The sequence below is a fragment of the Haemaphysalis longicornis genome, unplaced genomic scaffold, assembly GCF_048455015.1.
Source record: "Haemaphysalis longicornis isolate Haplotype H1 unplaced genomic scaffold, Haemaphysalis longicornis Haplotype H1 scaffold_2, whole genome shotgun sequence".
NCBI lineage: Eukaryota > Metazoa > Arthropoda > Arachnida > Ixodida > Ixodidae > Haemaphysalis > Haemaphysalis longicornis.
This window is the reverse complement of record NW_027526295.1, coordinates 120,348,422-120,367,245: the sequence shown is the minus strand read 5'-3', so window position 1 is coordinate 120,367,245 and position 18,824 is coordinate 120,348,422. Positions and strand designations below refer to the sequence as shown.

The window sequence follows — 18,824 nt, the reverse complement described above, 5'->3', positions numbered from 1 at the left end:
TGTGATACGCTGCTGCCGCCGCCAACGCCCGTAAGAGCGGCCAATTAGCGCACAGATCCGCGTTCCCGGATAGCCCTTGTTGGCGATAGAACAATGTACGAAGCCGCAGGTGTTTTTCTAAAAGTCATAAACGTACTAATTTTCTATACACGTCACCATAACAAGTTCTTTAGGGCACGGAAAGGCAAAAAGAAGCGATAGAGAACCAAAACATTGCATGACATCCTATAGGCGGTATTCGTTTAAAAGTTTAGCCGGTAATGTCTTCGCTTGGCAACACTGGAAACGGCCACAGACATGGCCGATGCGCCACGGACATGTACAAGTACCGCCATCCCGCGGAGCCCGACGTAACGAGCGACGGCGCACTGACACGGTTGTATGGAGGAGAAGAGGAGTGCCTGATCTGGGGGCCGTGCGCACAACGTCGCCTAGCAACAGACGCTTGGCCACAGATATGGCGGTGCTCTCGCATGGTCGCCTGCATGCATTCACGGCATTCAATACCGGCCATAAGCCACCGCAGCTCCTATCCCGTAAATGCCACGGAGAAGCGGTGGCAGGCGGCCAAGCGATCACGGGGCTAGAGGCGTATAGGACTTCCGCCTTAAAACTCTACAACAAGGTTGTGACCGGTCTGCCGCACACAAAAGGGGACTACCAGTTCCTTTGAGCAGCCGCATTCAAAACACCTGGCTCCTTTGCAGACGCCTTAAACGTGCAGACATCAGCGTGCATTGGAAAGCCGTACTCAACCTAACTTTGCGAAACATTTATCAAGGACCATGCGAACAATACTGCAGAATTATTTCAGTTACGATGCTCCAAACAAGCAGGTTGCCAAGCGTATACAATTTGTGGGATGGAAACTGACAAAAAAACTAGAAAAGAAATCAACGAACGTATTTATAATTTTATCATAAAATAGATTTATTTTTATACATTTTTATACAATTCTGACTATAGGTTTGTGCGTCCAAGTCATGTCCATAGCATCGGTAATGTCGTTAATATCATGCTCCGCTTCCCAGATGTTCGCCAGCACTGTAAGGCGTCTAAGGGCGTAGGGGTTCTTCGAGAGATTGAAGTATTTGGCGCTGAATTGGCGCACAGCTCGTTCGTAGCATTCAGAGTCTCTCAAGTGCCGTTTCCCACTCAGGAGTACCTTGGTGCTTTCTTCGTTATTTTCAGAGATTATGCTGGCAATCTCAGCAACTTTGTCATCGACGAGAAAAGACCGCCCACGAAGAGCTAGCTCCAGTTTACGCATAATAGAACGCTTGGCTGCAGGGCTGGAAGCCTTTGTTAGCTTGGGCTGCAGGATCGCGATGGGCACGTCACGGCTCGAGACAGCATCAAGAGGTGCGTCTGGAACCACAATACTCTGCGCATCTTTATCTCCCTGAAATTCGCTCACCGGAAGATCCGCAATATTTCTGTTCCCATATGCCACAACATGACTTTTGATTGTTTTTTCTCTGACAATCCGGAACTGGTCGATGAGAGTTTCCTTGGCAGGTCTTCTAGGTCCGAGTTCTCTATCCACTTCACGCTGTACACGTCACCGAGCTACGTTTGCCTGACCTCATCATAGTAGCAGGCGTAAGGCGGCTCGTCAGTATCGGCCGCGGTTGTAGCGTACACATTCACATTGTCAGGAAGAAGGCCGTCAAACATAGAACCCGATTTCATACTTAATCACAGCGCGAAGGATGGGACAGACAGAAAGATTAACCACTGGACAGGCGCTGTCCAGTGGACAGGCGCTTCGCGCTGTGAATAAGTATGAACATGTCCTTCGCGCTGTGATTAAGTATGAACCCGTAACAACTCGCCCAACTTGCAACTGTCCTACATAGAACCTCATTCGCAGGCTGCAACGTAGATGAACATCTTTGCGAACTTCTTCTGCTCTCTCATCTTTTTATAACGTCCACGAATGGTCTAGCGTGAAGGTCTTCACTGGGGAATAACAGTATACCCGGAGCACCGTGGTCGGTGAAGTAGACGAACACATGGTCATTGGGTCCACTCTCGATGACTTTACTGCTGCCCCCCTAATCTTCTTTTCTTGAAGAATGAGTATGTCGAGCTCTCCGGTGTAGTCCTTGGGCGCTCCTGTGCACACGTTGGTTCCGTTAGGATGGGTGATTACGACACCGGGTGTTGTGTTGTGTCTGCTAGTAGCGATGTCGCCGTACATCATGACTACGATACGCTCGTCAGGAATTCCGTGGTTATGGAGAATGGATACGCGTGGCATATATCAGCCTGGTGCCTGTAGTTGAGCAAATCGTATGATCCAGCGACTAGTAGAGCCCGAATTTGTGGTTCCTCTTCGTAGCCATCCGTGGTGACCGCTGATGTTCCTGCCCCACCGACAACGGCTAGTCCTAAAGTCAGCAGGGCTGCGATGAACGTTGGCAGCCTTGCAGTGTTCGTGAGTGACTGCGGACCTTCTAAGCACCCTTTAAATACAATACTTTTTTTCAGGTTTATCCTTATAGTTGGCAAGGTACTTCCCCCTGTCAAGACACCGAACGTGATCTACGTACGGGGACATTGCTGCGAAAATAGTGCACCCAAGTGTTTGGTGTCTACAACATTGTTTGGAAGGTATGATATGCTTGTCAGAAATCTTTGAAGCATTTAGATTGTGTCACATCAAGGGCTGTTATAGAACGGGACGTGGACGCGAGGCCATGTCTGAGCCGGACTGAGGTTTATTAGCTTCTTTCTCCACTAGCCGCTGATCGCCATGATAGTAGGCGGTCGCCCTCCTCGTCTTCCATAATTCCGCAACATATTCCCACTCCCGACGGTGACACTAGTGGGTAAGTTCAGAACAGGTTAGTATAGGTTCTGCCATAGATGGCTGGTCCAGTGTTATTCCTTTGAAGACGACAGGTGGCAGTTTGCGCCCGCTTTACCCTCCATCGATGCTTCGAGGCTCGATGCCTTCTTCTGGATACTTTCTTGGGTAGGACGGGGCCCCAAGTTTTGCTTGGGTCGGGATTGTCCGATGGGTGGGGCTCATCTCCGCGTTCTAGGCGGGGGGTCTGTGTCCAGCACGCAGCCATGGCAGGGACCGTTCAAGGGTGAGGCCTCCGAAATGAGAAAATCCGACGTACCTGAGGCCACGCACTACCTTGAAGGCGCTGCGCCGTAAAGTCCGCTGGTCCGTCGTTCCCGGGTTTTACGGCACCAGAAATGTTATGGAACAGGACGCGGACGCGAGGCCATGGCTGAGCCGGACCGAGGTTTATTAGCTTCCTTCTCCTCTAGCCGCTGATCGCCATGATAGTAGGCGGTCGCCCTGCTCGTCTTCCATAATTCCGCAACAGGGCTGGTATATGACACGCTAGTTTCATGTGGTTCGAGGTTGATTGTGCTTCGATGAAGAGAACGACAGGAATAAGCGGGAGCAGAAAGGTATCATTGTTCTCTTAGTGTGGCTGAGGAAAGGGTTTAAGCGTCGTCGTTACGAAGATGCTATATATGGCCAGGATCACAGTATTTTTTGTGTTCGCGGGAAACCCCTGGTGCTTCCATACACCCACTTATGCATGAAACACATGGGGGGTGGTTTTCTGATATTTATAAAACTGCGCTGTCACCATGTAACGAATGATTCTCATTCAATTATGGCACCGAATGACAACGCGCACGGGCCATTCAATTTGTATTCTTGTGATGCTGTGGGTAAGGTGTGCATAGAGTAGACCTTGCGAAGAGCCGCGGGCTCATGTTGGCCGATAATGAAAGTAGAGAAGGTTGGCGCGTTCTGTCTCGACCATCCAGAAAGGATGGGCAAAGCGTAGTCTGTGTTGGGTAAATCGAAACAAAAATATATTCTACACAAAAAACCCTCAGCACACTATTTAGTGTACAACCACGAAATAGGCCGAAAAATTCCTAAACAATTCTGGGTCACCACACGTCAAACAAAAATAGGTTTCACTTCACTCAATTCACTACCAAGTCATACCCCATGCCCAAACCAATTATTTCTAATTGAAGATCGATAACTATATATAGTGTCTACAACGTCCTCTGAATACGTGCTTCTAGTGGACGGACTTACTGTGTCACTGACGCCTACGTGGTGCTTACGTTGTGTTGACAGGACGATGTTGCAGCGGAAGTCCAGTAGTGGCTACCCCGTGGTAAACCGTAGCCGGAGGAGGCATTAAGGGCCGCTGCAGTTGCAGCAACCGGTACCAGGAGAATGTTGGAACGTCGCCTCGTAACTGACGTCAAAGCGTTGGTTGCTGGGAAGTACACGCTAGACGCAGGCGCCAGACGGTCGTGGCTGGAGTCTCCAATGGACAAGTTGGCACTGATATTCTATTTAAGAATCGCTGCAAAGCCAGCCGTACGCCTTGGGTGGCGTAAATGGTGTCCTGGTCTCCTACCCTGACTTGCTCCTCCGAGGCTTCTTTGAACCATCGCCAGCCTCTCGTACTGTTTAGAGTTCCTGTATATAGCTCCCGCAGGGAGCTAAGAGTTGCGCGACCTTTTTCCACGCGCTGCCGTCAATCCGGTTATCCATGCCGCGCCGAGAAGCCCCCACTACGGCTGCGCCGCAGCCGCCGACGCGATGGGCACCGCGCCCCGCCCAGGAACAGCAGCAGCAGCAGCAGCAGCAGCGTGAGCGACACCGCAGGAATCCAGCGTAGCCGCCGTAAGGTGCCGCCGACCGAAGCGCCCCCACTGCGCGTTGGCCGCCGTCGGAAGCGTGGCGGCGAGGCTCCTACACTCCAGACGGGCGGCTTTCCTGCAGATATCCGGATAACAAAGATGGGGGGTGGTCGCGCAACTCTTAGCTCCCTGCAGGAGCTATATACAGGAACTCTAGTACTGCTTCCTCCTGTGTCCTTGCACTCCCCTCGCAGCAGGCTTCTGTGTGGCAAAAATGTTTTAGTAGCGGAGCTGTTGTACAAGCCGTAAGTTCGCCGTTGCCAGAAAAAATACCAAGAAAATGCCAAGTGCTCCTGCGATCATGCCTCGAGGCGACCGCAGAGCGTTCCCGCCATGCGCAGTGGTGGCTTTAGCAAAAAGAAAGAAAATTCCAGCGCTGTCGCCAAGTGCTGCGGCGCATCCAAAAAACTCCAGCGCTAATGCTCAATAAGAAAAGACACCCTGTTTGGATGCGGTCATCGTTGCCGCCTCATTATCTAGAAGCCGTTATGAGAAATTGGAGACATCGCTTCGCTACGAGTGTGCCAATCCTTTCCGAGACGACTTGCAGATCCCGCCACCGGTGCTACCAGTCAATGACGAAGAGCTAATCGAAGTCTACAATTCTGAGGATGACTTGTTATCCACCAGTTGCCGCGAAGAAGATTACGACGTCTTTGATGCATTTGACGACGATCACTAGCACAGCAACTACGCAAATAAACACTGATACTGAAACTTGACTATGCGTCCAGCCATGCTCACCTGTAGCATCTCTGCCTTTTAAGTCTTTGGCGTGAGTGCAAGCTTCCTTGAAAAGTTTCTAGCTATTGCGGGACCGACAAATATTTTGGTCGGTCTTTACTCAACTTGACGGATGAATGTCCGGCTCGGCCTTGCGATCATTTTCACTGGGGGTTCCGCACTTTACGCGGCAACTTATAATTTAGTTACGAACAGAGCGTAACTCAATTACGAAAGGACCTCAGGAAGGCCACAGAAACATGGCGCTGACTAACGACTGAGTTTACTGTCACTAAGTAGGCAATAAACAGTAACAAACGAAAGGCAGCTGACCTCCGACTCTAGGAAAAAACAACAAAACACGATAAATGTACGAATAACCCTACAACAAGTACTCTCAGACACAGTAATCTGCACTAGTAACATATCTGCAGCAGCTTCCACGCCATATATCAAAGCGCCCTACATATCTCCACTATCACCAACAAAATCACTTTCTTTACCCGTGAGGGCAATGGAGGAAGCGCGGACGCAATCTGTTTCCGGGTGTCAATTATTGTTTTTTTCCTAAAGTCGGATATCACATGTGTTTTATGTGTTCTTATTTATTTCCTGTTTAGTGAAATAAATTAAGTCGTTAGTGCACTCTTCCTGTAGTCTTGTGTTCCGCGCTGTGAGTAACTTAGTTACGTACCAACTGGCCCGCTTTAAAGCCGTGTAACATTCAATTTCTATTCTCCTCCGTATCCTTTGCCCTTTCCCTCACATGCCTGTCATTCTTATTATTAGCTCTTTCGGGGATTTACCACTAAACAAGGCAAACGGCAACAGGATTGACAAATTCTTCATGAAAACCGACCAAATAATCCAGCGTCAGTGGTAACAACTCCGCTTATGGTCGTCGGTGGCCGCCGTGTGAATATCTGGAAGCTGAAGATTTCCTGTCTAGCCTGTTCATCTGGGAAGAGTGTTCAGCGCAGTTTTATTATTTAGAGTGTTCACATTAATCTGTTAATGTACATAGATTATGTATCGGCTGAACTTTACTAATCGTCTCTATAGAGTTGTAACATTGATTCCTCCATGCCAGACAAAATTCTGCTCACTTAGTGTTGAAGCATCCTTGAGCAAAATAAAAAAATGATTACACCAACGACCCAATATATATACATTAGTGGGTCATGTAGACTCGTAACCTTCCCAGGTTACCACGCATCCTTGACACGCAAAAGTTTAAGGACACCGAACATCTCCGCCGTAAAAAGCAGGCACAATTGTGACATCCGTGGGGAATACAGCTGCAGGCCTTCCCATCGGTGATGTAGAGCACTCATAACCACGGCTTCATGAGGGTTACTAGAAATAGCTATACCTCATTTATTAGCATTTAATACCGATACTTGAAAAGATAAGAAGCAATAGTGCACTTAATTTGTGCCCGAAGAGCGTGGTTTGAACTGACACACCGACACAAGTCTCTCAAATCCACAAAGGTCTTGTGTAGATTTAGCAGAAGCCAGGAATGAGCTTAAAGTTAGAACTAAACCCATGAGTGTAAACCGAAGTAACTACAAAGCTTTCATAACTACTGCTACCAAATGATGACACTTGCTGCATGTGCCCACAGTAAAATTCATAAGATTTGACACTGCTTTCCCGGTCATCTGCACTCACAGAGTGAAGCGCTTCGTTGAATATTTGCTACGAATTTTTCATCAAATCACTGTTTCACAAACCCATTCCTGTCTTTGGAATCAGAAGTACGAATTCACCAACCAGTTTTCGATAACACCTGTTGGTAGCACGTCCGCCGGACCACCTCCGCTTTGAATGAGTGACCTGGGGCCCAATTTTATATAACTAGAGGCCCTCGTTTTGAAATGACGCGGTAGCGCTATGCAAATCAATATTTTCTCGGGCTGAGGGCCGGAGACAGAGCAAAAACGCCTGAGAAGAGCTGTGTAACAAGGGCGCAAGCCGACCTGCTGTATCATGCCACCTGACATCTGGTTGCCAAATTGTCTGAAAGCATATCTTGGCGCAAATCGCTCACGGCGATAACATACTAAGAAGGTCAAATACCTTGGCTCTCTGCTATCTCGCTCTTTGTTTGCTCAAGTACGTGGCGGGTGATAAGAATGAACGCCTTCCACTGCGATGGATAAAATGTCCTTTGTGTGTTTTTTGGCCACGCCACGGAATTGTTCATTTGTTCGAAGGAAACGTCACGTGAGCTTCGTCTGCTTTGTTTTCCTATCACCTTGTTTATTCTTTCCCCTTTCCAGGTTAATTTCTTCAATTCACTGCCTCCTTTTTCAACATTTCCTTGCTCTTTGAACGTATTGAATTCAGTACTACCAAACGTTTCTTCCCAAAGGACTATGTCAACCACGAATATAGCTTTTTGTAGGGTAAACGTGGCCGTTATATCCCGCATTGAGCGATCGAATTTTTGTAGTTTTGCCTGACTATGCCTCACATTAAAATTTGGGGCGTTTTCTCCCTAGCATCACGTGTGGGCTGCGATTAAAAGGGGTCTTTATGGGTCATCACCGATGTCCGGCAATCTATTGCTCATGGGATTCCTTTTACTTCAGCGATATGGGAAGACAATGAGACTGTACACAACACCAACCATTGTCTCATTCCTTAAGGAACAGGTGATTGTGATCACGTGTTTCTAGCAACAAACAACGATGACGTGACTGCGCACTTCTTGAGTATACGCATGGTTGTAATGGCTCCTTTGGATGGTTAGGTGCAGACACGTTGCGCATCGAACTGTATCGTACACCTAAATACATCCTCGTGGCAATACTACCCCCTCGTAAACAGTTTGCTTAGTAGACAAAGTAGACTGATGAGTGGCTGATATGTTTCATATCTAGTGTATGTATTCCCCGCAGGTAGGGGGTGTTCAAACACTGTTTTTTGCATTTGAAAACACCACACGGGGCACACGAATGTTCAGAGAAGCACCGCGTTTAGTAATCTTAATATTCTAGCAGTTGTTTTAGTCCATCCCTATTTTCTACAGATATAAAATTATTAAGCCCGCACCTTTGTTTTCTTTCTCACGTTGCTTTCACAACCGTTGCATGAAGCTTACCTGAGATCCTGCCAAAGGTTTGACAGACGAAAAAACCGCACAAGAAATTTAGCGTTTGCTTAGAGAGAAAAAGTGCGCAATGCAGTCGGCCATTTGCGAAAATATATATTAGTACTTATCAAAATAAGTGCAACATGGCAAAGCTCGTAAATGATCTCGGGTGCAAAGTAAGTAAATACTTCGTTCTGCCAAGAACTTTAAACCTTTCGTTTAGTTTATTAAGACATTGTTAGTGTTCTGTGTACATTAGACTGCTGGTAAGTTGTCTTCGGTAATTTGTCATCCCTCTATGTTACTGTAAGACGCTGTTTATTACCTCACAATCATATCTACGCGCGACCTCAAAGCAACGGGGCGCGGTATTGGAAGGGTGTTTGATGTTTTCTTGTAAACACAGCGCAAGATTTAACAGGTGTTCGACTATCTCTGTCTCGCCGAAGCGGCTCTGCTCACTTTCTGCTATTTACGCTGTCGAATTCACTTCGCCCTGGCGTGAGCCGAGAATGCTGCTAACCTCGCACACTGCAGATAATGTCGGGGTTGAGTCTACGCTAGGGAACCATTTTGAATGCAGTGAATACTGTCCGTTCGCAGGATCACGACGTCCCGTTTCATTGTGAAGCAATCATGTCTTTAAAGGAGCCATGAAGAGATAGTACAACTTCGTTTAATTTGAAAGAACTAGGATTCAGTATCTCACTCAGCTCCATTACAGCCACAAAATATGTTTTTAACGACAAAAATAAAGATGTATTTAAAAACATTCATCATTTGCGCCACATTGACGTGTTATGAGCAAGAATTACGTCATACGGGCCAACCATAAAACAATTTTCCGTGCGTTAACTGGCCAACCATAAAACAATTTTCAGTGCGTTAACTGCACGTTAGCATTCAAGTGATGCGGTCAAATGAAACTAGAGGCCCCATTACAGACGTCCAGTATGTGTCGTCGTTACAGGTCAGTTAGATGGCCACCAATCGCATAAACAAAGTTCCGTGATGTCATAGAAAAGATGCGGGAAATTGGCTAGGGGGTCGCGACTGCTTCACACGTTTTCTTTCATATCTCCGTTATTTGTTCGAAGATTGCTATGATATTGGTATCAAGCAGTCTTTCTAATAAACCCAACTTGTATTTTGTCTTCATGGCTCCTTTAACCCTCTCATATAGCTTTGTACGCCAGTAAAACTGCAGGTAAAACTGCGTGCAAGTATTTTATGGGGCACTGTCGGCGAAGTCATGTAAAGTTTCGTACTCCGCAATGGAACATACAAGCATAGCGGAAACCTTTAAAAATCGCAGCAAAGTTGTTCCACAACAAGCAAACATTTTTCCTCCGGAAATCAGAAGCGTGGAAGGGCCCCGCAATGCTTGCCGCCTTGTTGTTCACAGCTGCTGGTTCGTGAGGTAACCCTTCTGTTTCCTTAATGGTTGATGAGTAGAGTGTTAATTGCATTACATGCCCACAGTATGGAAAAACTTCAGTGCTAATCATAAATCCCGCATTCCCCAGCGAAACTAAATAATTGTGGAAGAAAACATTGGGAAATTACAAAATCGGACGTAATCAAGTCGAAGCTTTTTGTTAAATGGACACGGAAGACAAAACCGATGTTGGTCTCAACAGATTAGCATCCGCAGAAAATGAATATACAGTCTTTTGGTCAGTACCTTGAAAATTATCGCATAAATAATGAAAAAACTAAGCTAGGAGCCACCCAGCAGAGAAGACGTCAATGGAGACTAAGCGGATGTGCCAAGATCCACGTGACGAACAACAGAGTGAGAAGCGCGCACACAATCTCTCCCAAAAACAAAATCTTTCTTTTAACGTTCACTTTAAATAAGTCCTAAACAATTTTAAATGCGCAGGTATAGTTCAAGCCCTGCCGAAATTCACAAGCTACCAAGCCGCGGCGCCGGTGGCGGTTGCGATGATTCATAGCCTCCTGTATTGAAGTCACACGTCTGTTATCTGCCTGTTCACATCATGGCGGAAAGTAGCGCGTCGGCCTTACATGATTGGGATCTTCTCTGTGCAGTAATTTTCATTTCATAGAACAGGTTTGTTACTCGCTCACGTGGCGCTATCTGCCCGAACAAAGGTTTGCACCCAGGTCGGCGGCGGCCGAAGCTGCGTGTGTGTTGTGATCGCGTTCGCTTTCCGATGCAATTCGGCGGCGTGCTCCTGCGGGTGGAACAGCACTTACTGTGTTCGAATTAACACTAGCGACTTTGCAACCCCGCACCGGCTATATACAGTGTGCATGAGTCTTTTTTAATTCTGCAGAAATTCCGAGAATTATCTACTAATGCGTAGCATTCTTACGTCGCTTGCCTTGAGTGTGAGTTTTTACAGTCAATTTTTTTGGTTTTAACACGAAAGTGTTTTATGCCGGGGTCCACCAAGGTCTGACTGACTTCATATCCGCCACAGAAGTTACATGGCCAGAAAAACTTCGACTGACGCGGCTGCACCGGGATTGGAACCACGAACTCTTTCGCCGCAACAGGATAGGAAGACAAACGTGCCTTATATCCCTCCCTTCAGATGGTGCTGACGTCTAGGAGAGGCGAAGCAAAGTAGTGCATCCTTACGCTAATGCGTGCCGACAGTTTGCAAGCTCGATGCCATCGCCTACGTGTACGGGGTACCCACAGCGTAACCTGCGGAAAAGTCTGTAGGGCAACGACCGCGGAGTAAGATCGACGCCGAGTTGCGAGTGTCGCGCTCGTGACACGGTCCGCTGCTCCTTTCGCGGCAGCGGACCGTGTTCACCAAGCTATTCGCTGACATCCCGTTTGGTTTCGTTCGTATGGACGGTTTACGAGCGCCTGTGGTTTCAGTCGGATTTACGCAATGCTCCGCCGCATGCGATCCAGTGTGTAGCGTTGATGCGTATAACATTGACATACCAACGAAATATAAATATCCATGTACAAGCAAGCTCATATCAAAGCACAATAAGCATTCAACTGCTCCTTTGAAGGCACATTTCACTTTCCTGTTGTACCGGTTCCTATGGAAGAGGGACCAACCACATTCTGTGAAATCCCGTCAGGTGAATTTTCATTAACGCTATTACAACCATTCGCAGTAGAATATTTGCGAAATCTGCGTTATTCTCGAAATGCAGTCTTTTTACGGGCTGCCACATTTCGTATTTTTTATATTTTGTTATTTATTGTTTCTGCCAAATTTCGTTCAACTAAGTATCTAAATTCCAAGGTCAAGGTAGCTGCGATTCGCGATTTTCCGCAGCCCCGTACTGAGACCGACATCCGCTATTTTTGGGCGTAGCAGGCTACTACCAGCGATAAATTAACAGGTATTCTGAGTTAGCCACCCCCCCCCCCCCCCCCCCCCACTGACACCCTTCAGAAAACTGAGCCTCTTACGATAAAATGGGATGAGAACAAGGAGCAGGCTTTCAATAATTTGGAAAGCGCGCTGACGAGCCAGCCGGTGCTTGCAGCCCCTGACTACAAACCTTTTTCCATTCAGTGCGACGCTAGTGATCGAGGCAGGGGGGTGGTATTGTGCCAGAAAGGGGAGACGGGTGACGAACACCCCGTGCTTTACGCCGTTCGGCAGGTGACAGTGCCCGAGGAAGCCTACAGCGCCTCCGAAAAGGAATGCGCGTGCCTTGTGTGGGCAGTTAGAAAGCTAGCTTGCCAAGTCGCCGGCTCGCATTTCGTTATTAAAACTGACCGCTGCCCCCTCACATGGTTGCAGGCAATGTCCGCTAAGAACGGCCGCCTCCTGCGCTGGAGCCTGGCTTTGCAGCAGTACTCATTTGAGGTCCGTTTCAAAAAGGGGAAGCTCAATGGCAACGCTGATGGCCTAAGCCGCTGCCCTTATTGTAGAGATGGCCTCGAGGAATATCGTTTCATTTTTTTTTTCGTGAACTGTGTTTTTATTACCAATATTGAGTTCTGCGGTTCGTATCATTGTGAGTTCCTGTGTTGATGCGTTTAACATACAAGAGGTATTTTTAGTCAGTTCATATTCTCGTGTTGAGTGTTGCCACATTAGATGAGTTTTGGTCAGTAGGTTTGTTTGATTTTAAAGGCAGCCTGGTGGTCTTTCAGGGGATTGTCCTTGCAACCGCGTGCTTTGTAGTTGTGTTTATTTCATGTTTTTCGGGACTGGCGAGGGCACGTGAGAGAGACATGAAGCCCTGCGCGACACGGAAGGCAATGAGTGTTCCCGCAAGTGTCTGGGCCATGCTGCTTACCGCTTCGTCGTGTTTAAACAATGAGTTACCCTCTGGAAGGACTGGTTGAGGTGTTTGTGTGCCGGCCCAAAGTCTCTACCTGCGACAAGACTCCCTCCTACACGGGCTGGAAACCAATGTCGCAGGAGCTTCCCACCGGCCGGAGATGCTGTTGCGATCGGCGTAGTGGCATTGCGACGTCCGTCTGCAATGTTATCGGGTTCAGTCACCCAACCCTCCCGTCGTCTGGTTTTCGCCGGTTCCTTGCCCCCCCGCCCCTCCCCCTCATGGACGGGGAGCCACAAGGCTTTGCGCGCAAGGACGCGGGGTCGACTAATTCTGCTACTGGACACAAGCCGCTTTCCGCGGCTTCACAGTAACCCAAGCGCCCGCCGGCAAGGCAGGTCACAATGAGCGGGAATTGTGCAGTGAGGGATGAACAAAGGCGTGCTGCGTTGCTCTTCCGGCGGCAATCTTCAGCTGCGAGCCGAGTATCGTGGGTCTAAGACGCCGCTGTTCAAGGAAGGTTGCACCACCGAAGCCAACCGAGTGACCTGTGCGAGAGGAAAAGTGCCTTCTGTTTGTGAGTGGGTGGACGTCAGTTTCAGTGCCACGGATTGGTGCGTCCTGACATCAGCCGAGCAAAAGGGAGGAAGGGGATGGACCCAACACTCAGACAAACGCCATGTAAATATCTGTACATAAAGCTGCTTTCTTCGCCCTACTCAGCTCCAATTTTTGCCCCAACTCCGGATCAACGAACGCCATCACCGGTCACGCTACCAGATCCGCAACAGTGTTAATAAACATTCAAATGTGGTAATGTCACTACAAGAAAGTATTCGTCGGAAACGGTTTAAAGCCAAACCAGATCGTTGAAGAAGCATTTGAGCACCTTGAGCGCACATAATTTTCAAGCTTTACTCTCGTGGAAAGAAAATCAAGAGCAACCACTCAGCAAACTGATACCGAAGCGAAAGTTTTGGCTGCGTGTCCGCTGGCATCAATCGGGTCATAAGAAACTGTAAAGTAGCTTTACATCTTACAACATTACCGAGAAATGCGTTGTACCAAACAAAAAGAAATTCACTCTAAAGCAACAGCGACAGATTTTTTGATTCTCCCTGCAGGTTTTTTTGATAAGGATAGCGCTTGCTTCTTCAAAATGTTGACTGAATAAAAAGTGTGCTGACCTGCCGTCCGCTGGGAAGTGGAAAACATTCGCTGTGCTATTCCCTGCCGAGTTGTCGCACCGCACATCAACGAAGAACGCGTTGTGTTCTTTTCTCAGTTTCTCTGATATTTTGAGCCTGTTCGCACTCACAGACACCAAAATTTTTACCTTAAAAGCATACTGCAAAACTTCTACACGTGCATACAGTGAAAGCGGTAGGAGAACACGGACAGGATGGCAGCAGAAGAGAAAAGAGCGAAAGCGCCGCCCGTCGGCGCAACGAATGAAGCGACTAAAGAAATAAATAGGGCGTCGAAAAAAGGAAATAACCAAGAACACATTTTATTTGTACAGCACCCCTTCACTTTATTGCTGCGTATGTTGGAAAGATAAACCCACGTATACAAACGTTGCTGAATTTTTGCTTGGCTACCAGCGTCATGGCGGCACTTTATTTCCTGTACCGAAACTAGCCGAAGTGTCCAGTTCGGCGTCAGGCGTGTCTAGGGCAAACGAGCGCGCGGCTCCAGAACACGCTGTTGATATGTGCTGGTGGCTTCTGAGATCGAGATAGCTTGCTAGTGCCCGTGCACGGATCTCGGGCAGCCTCGGGCCTGTCGTCGTTTAGTCATCATCATCATCGTCATCATCATGATCATCATCATTATCATCACCACCACCCTATCTACGCCCACTACAGGGCAAAGGCCTCTCCTATTAATATCCAACTACCCCGGTCCTGCGCTACCTGCGACCAATTTATCCCTGAAAATGTCTTGATCTCATCTGCCCATGTAGCTTTCTGCCGCCCCCTGCTACGCTTGTCTTCTCTAGGGATCCACTGTCGTACCCTTAATGAGCAACGGTTATATTGCCTTCGCATTACATGCCCTACCCACGTCCATTTCTTCTTCTTAATTTCTACTAATATGTCCTTAACACGCGTTTATTCCCTAACCCGCTCCGCTTTCTTCTTGCCCCTTAATGTTACACTAGTCATTTTTCGTTCCACTGCCCGCTGAGTTGTCCTCAATTTAAGTTGAACCCTCTGAGTGAGCCCCCAAGTTTCTGCCCCGTATGTGAGTACCGGTAAAATGCAGCTGTCATACACGTTCTTCTTGTTCGTTTAGTACGGCACACTAATTATGCAGACGCCACTACCCGCGATGGGCGCCTTTGTTCTGCAGTCCTAGCCATATGGAGTGGCACCGGAGAAAAATTTATTTATACATACATACTGCCAATCCCATGCGGGATTATTGCAGGAAGGGCAAAATAATGCAATTTTAACATAGTACAAACATACAACATTTACGCGTACAACATTATACAAAATTTAAAGAAGACAGTATCGGTTTGTGCACCTATGTGTGTAACAGTTCAGTATTAGTACATGACAACAATCATGCAACTGCAAACAGCGTCTGAGATACCAGAAACTAAAGAAAAACAAGAAAAAAAGGAAAAAAAAAAACACAACATGATGCGGTATAAGTCGAAGCTACTATGACTGGATTACATCGATGTGCGCAGGTGATTTTCCAGCAAAGACGAAAAAGTTTCATAAATAGGACTGCTTGTTACGGAGGAAGGCAAGTTGTTCCATTCATGTATGGCGAGTGGAAAGAAGGAGAACTTAAAACAGTCGGTGCGGCATTGGTATTCCCGAAGTGTTAGTGGATGCGTGTGTCGTGTTGATCTGGTTTCTGCTTTTGATATATACATGAAGCTATCTATGTTTAACTGCTTGTTTACTAATTGGTATAACATCTTCTGCCGAGCAAGTTTTGCTCGCTGTTTAAGAGTTAATATTCCTGCTTTTTTTAGAAGTTCTGTGGGCGAATCAGTTGTCCTGTATTTGTTATAAATAAACCTAATAGCCTTCCTCTGCGTCGTTTGACGCGGTGCAGTATCAGCGCAGGCAGTTACGTTATCACACAAAACGTTCGATCAGAAAATAAAAGTGAGTTGTACCGAAAACGCTCCAGAGCAAACTTGTTGCGTGGTTTTTGTTTGCTACGAGTGGCGTTCAGAAGATACGCGCAGGTAGTTTGCTGCGATTACATAAGTGCCTGCGGTGATTTTGCACTGGCTGAAACGACGCGTCTATCTGGCCTGTCACCGCTTACGGCTGTCACTGTAGAAGACATATACACTTCGTCGGTGGTGGCGTCCGGAATTTAGACTGCCCATAGAGACCGGGCAGCTGGACGGGTGGCGCCACCACTCGGCGCTCCCATGGTTAGTGTTATGAGCCGGTGCAGCCTTTCGTTGTTTTTGCTGCGTTTGCTTCGGTGCTTTGAATGTTTTCGTGTTGTTGTGAGTGGATATGTGCGATGAAACTAAGTCTAGATAAATGTGTTGGGTTCCTAGAAGCAATTACGGCAACGTTAACTTGTCGGGCGCTTCTAAATTTGGGTATGGGCTACAATAACATCAGCGCTGTTTGCAGCAATCTACGCTTGGCTCCACCCGATCGGAGTACAAAACTGCAAAACTGATATTATTAGTAACATTTCTTAAGTGCACTAACGGCAAATAAGGCTTACTGACGCTTGTAAGGTTGGGAATGGGCTTCATTGAGTAAAGCGCTTTTTCCAGCGCTCCGCACCTGGCTCCGCGTGATCTGAGTAGAGATAAAACTATTATTAGTAGTATTCATTTGTACCACTTTAAATTATCTTTTCTGGTTTCAATGAATACGGCTTGTACGCCAGCCTTAACGATGGGATACCTCGATACGTTTGCTTTGAAGAGAAAGGCAGTTACGTGCGAGATCGATTATCGTGTGATCGTGGAAACATCGCGGCAGTTTACACTTTCTTTCTGTAACCCTAAATGTTGCGCCTTCGGTTTTCGTGAGTTACAGCAGGGACGTAGCCAGAGGAGGTTTGGGGGTTCAAACCCCCTCTGAAATGTTTTCTAGGGAGTGCGTACGCGACACTTACTGCTCCTTTCGGCAAAACTCAGCCCTTTCCATAACACAAAACCCTCCCAGAAAAAAAAATGCTAGCTACAGCGAGCCAAAGTTATTGAACTACCCAACAGCTTATGCTACGAACCATCCCCCTTTTCTTTCCATTTTACCACCTCTGGGGAATAAAGGCTGGCACTGATAGCTACAAAATCCGCAGTGTTAACGCCAGTCTGTGTTTTTTAACGCTGAAGTATCTATGCGGAGTACCCACAGAAATCGTTCCATGCCTTGTGAAGAAATCAAAAAGGCGTGCCTAGTTGCCTCAAATAGAGGTGCATCAGCCCGAGTCTTTCAGCCCACACGCATTTCCGACACGCTGGACGCAGTTCGGATTTGGAGAGGGGTGAATGGAAGTGCAAAATTAAACAGCCAAATCATCCAATTCTACGTGTAACGATGGCAATGGTTCAACGCGAAGCTTTCTTAGTTACAAGATGGAATAGGAAAGGATCACAATCAAACACGCTGCGATCAACAGAGAAAATGCGTGCTGGTCAAATTCAAAATTCAACTAGGCATAGTTTAAGTTCAGAAGGCAACCAAGGAAACCCACACGAGAAAGCTTCGCGATAAACCGTCATCGTCGTTAGACGGAGTTGTGCATGATTTTTCAAGCGTAGGTGGCAGATTCTAAAACTCGACCGCAGCCAAGGAGCAAGAATTACTGGGGAGGTGCAACAGGGCTTGCTCTGGCGGCGCGATAAAGTCGCGGCGCCAGGCAGGGAGGGCACCGATGCGCCCTCTGTCGCGAGACGACAAAGGGCAACCACGCGCAGCGCGATTTCCGAAAAGGATCGCAGATTCGAGTTCAGTCCAATCAGTCAGTCCAGAGGCCTCCTGCGCTGGAGTTTTGGCGACATGCAGCGCCCCTAGTGGCCGACGCCTCTGGGTAGTACAAGAGCAGACGACCCCAGCCGCCCTCTATGCGTTTTCAATTACAAGGCAGAGTAAAACTTGGTTGTACTTAGTTTAAGCCGAGTTATCGGCTTTCTTTTGAGCGAGCTGTCGCGGTCGTCGCGGCGTGGTGCTGTATCGCCAGGTCGGGTTGTCTAACTTCCTGACGACGATTACCGTTCTTTCTTCTTGCGTGCGGTCGACAAAGGAAAGTTCACGAGTAGCATAAACACGGAACGCTACGTAACTGCAAAAGGTTGCTTCGGCGGAAGCATGCAAGCGAACCCAAGAATTGCGCAGCTGACTCAGCTGACACTTCTGAAGCAAAATGGAGAGACGAGCTAGTTGGTTCGCAATTTCCATGAGCGAAACTTCTGGCCTGGCACCGCCTTAAAAACGAGTGAAAAATTTGTTTTGTATTTTCGCAAACTAAATGATCCTTGCGTAACGTTTTATTTCGCAGGATTTCCTAACGGCAGGGTACATGCATACTAGCGAGTAGGTGAGGCATTGCGTGAAATAAACAAATTAATCGCTATTAAAGGACGCAAAACAGTCACCAAATCGCACGCACGCTGCCTTCAGAAAAGTTTACTTCTATATTTGCATTACATAACATAACACAGCCGCATACACGGCGCGGCCCCGAATAATTACATTCGATCATCACTGACTCTGTTGGTTATCTTCGTCGCTAACAATCTGAACGCCGACACGCCAGTTTTGTCCTCAAATGGAGTTAGACAGCGAGACAAGAACAAAAAATTCGTCGCTTCCAGTTGAATTGTCCCCCATCTTCACACTTCGCCAGACTATTGTCAAATATTATTGGCGATTCGCTGAATTTTTTCGCTTTGCATTCAAAACCCCCCTCTCCATCCCACCCGATTTGCCGTCCAGCCCTCCGCCGTGTCGGATGCATGAAACTCGGCCCTACAGCTCAAAACGTTGCTGACCCTCATTCTAGCCTATTAAGTGCGAACTGGGAATATATGATGCAAGAGCGTAATTAAGTAAAGTGAGCG

General features: G+C 47.5%; 1 protein-coding gene and 1 pseudogene across 1 annotated transcript in view; one reads left to right on the top strand and one right to left on the bottom strand.

Moving 5' to 3' along the window:
• LOC144169166 (uncharacterized) overlaps nucleotides 1–18,824 on the top strand; it is a 577,944-nt gene that overhangs the window by 303,175 nt on the left and 255,945 nt on the right. The window lies entirely within an intron of this gene.
• LOC144170920 (legumain pseudogene) lies at nucleotides 947–2,937 on the bottom strand (annotated as a pseudogene).